The 1900-nt window shown below is 33.4% G+C and overlaps 1 long non-coding RNA gene across 1 annotated transcript; it reads left to right on the top strand.

Annotated features, from left to right (window-relative positions):
* Window positions 1-707: 707 nt before the first annotated feature.
* LOC147658595 (uncharacterized) lies at window positions 708-1620 on the top strand. Its single transcript, XR_015294411.1, has 3 exons — window positions 708-969; window positions 1090-1154; window positions 1241-1620. It is a non-coding gene; the product is annotated as an uncharacterized LOC147658595 (long non-coding RNA).
* The last annotated feature ends 280 nt before the right edge of the window (window positions 1621-1900 follow it).

A 1900-nucleotide genomic window follows, 5' to 3' on the forward strand; every position in this document is an offset into this window, starting at 1 on the left:
TTGCACATAAATTTGAAAAAATGTATAGAGTATGTATGACTTAAAAAGTGTCTCGTGCAATTGTATTATAATCTCTTTAGACAATTGTATTATAATCAATAATAGAAGAATTATTTATATATAAAATTGGGTAAAGTATGATTCTTTTCTTCCTTCAATTCTTTCTTCTTCAATTCTGCACTTTATTACAACGATATATGTATGTAATGGAATTAGACTGAGAATAATATTAGAATTTTCATCTTATAAATTTTCGTTTTCTTTTTTCTTAATGAATGATAAATAACCGAACTTGATTTTTATTTTTAATAACTTTAATTTGTAACTATGATATGATTATTACATTTCATCTATTTTTCCCAGAGGTTAAGTTATTTATTTTTCATAAAAGTAACTAGGCTGATGAAATTCTAGCTAGATGGCAGCACTGAATGTAATCTATTATTTTCTCATTCTCAGGTTAGAAGCTAACCAAGTTTAGAATTTATCAAAACTATTTCCAAATATTTTAAATTTCGTATAGAAAGACGGAATTAGAATTTCATGTATATTGGACAGCTCTTGGACCAAACGAAAGAGTAAAAGAGACAAAGTACAGGTGAGTAGATATATGTATCGAATCTGTCGACCAGACGAATTCCATCCATCCAACCTTCTAACAACCCGATCCTATTGCGCGTAATTGAAAAATGCTCGTGGTGTTCCAGTTCATCCGTTACCCCGTGGTAAGTTGAGGAGGAGGAGGAGGAGAGATGATGGGTCGCTGTCGGCCCAAACTGTACGCCCCTTATTGTTAAAACGAAACGACGTTTCTGTGTACCTCGTCGCCTCGTTCCGACGATACGTTTTCATTAGACGCCAGATATCAGCGATACTCGCGGACGAGTTCATGGCTGGATCCGCAGAGTTGTCGATCTCGTTTGACACGAGGCTGATAGAACACACTCGTTTCGAACTATTGTCTCGTAGGTAAAGGTGTTTTGTTATTAATCGATCAGTTATAATTTATTCAACGGATATTTGTTTAATCATTAAACATTATTTGGATATTAATTACCTTATGCATAAAACACGATATATTTATTTTAGAATCGTAAAAAGATAACAAGTGGATATGGATATGTTTATACAGGTTGTAAAATAACCTTCTATTGGTAAATATATTTTTCACACAAATAATTTATATTATATTACATTATATCTATGTATATGTTTTCAAAAATATGAAATTTTATTCCAGATATAAATGATTGAAGTTGTATAGAATGCGTTACATGCGAGGAAAAATTTCAAGAAAATTGCACAAAGTTTATACAATTGCTATTGCAAATAGGTTAGAATTGGCGAGCTTTTATTCTTGGTAAAACCATGAGTAGGATTAATGGAAAGTCGTCACGCGATAATATAGATGAAAGGTTTCTAAATTATGTTAAATAGCTTCATTATCACGTGGCATTTGATTACATTAATACATGCTACAACGATCCTTGTAATGTCGAAACGATGGCAAACAAGATACGTGTATAAAATCAACATCAAACGAATCAAAATTATTTCGTTATGCAACTTTCCATAGAAAATTAAACATTTAAAATAAAAATTTCAATGTTTTGCAATCAACCATTTTGCGGTAACATTATCAAACATCAAAGAATATAGTAGTATCATTCACGTATCATTCAGTGTATATTCACCTTTCTGAACGAAGTCGGAACGGAAGCTAAATTGATACAACATCGTCTGACCGATGCCAAGAAGCGATTATCCACGGCGATCTTTCTCGTGTCTCCAGTACAAAAGTCGGCAAGAGCATCGAGAGACATGTCCACGAAAACCGTGCGAAATCGTTTCGAAGCGGGCCCGCGAGCGTGACCAATCGGCCAAGCGTCCGTCGCCATAG

Source organism: Apis florea, unplaced genomic scaffold, assembly GCF_048593485.1.
Source record: "Apis florea isolate Af1SG1 unplaced genomic scaffold, ASM4859348v1 contig_1914_pilon, whole genome shotgun sequence".
In the NCBI taxonomy this organism is placed as follows: Eukaryota; Metazoa; Arthropoda; class Insecta; order Hymenoptera; family Apidae; genus Apis; species Apis florea.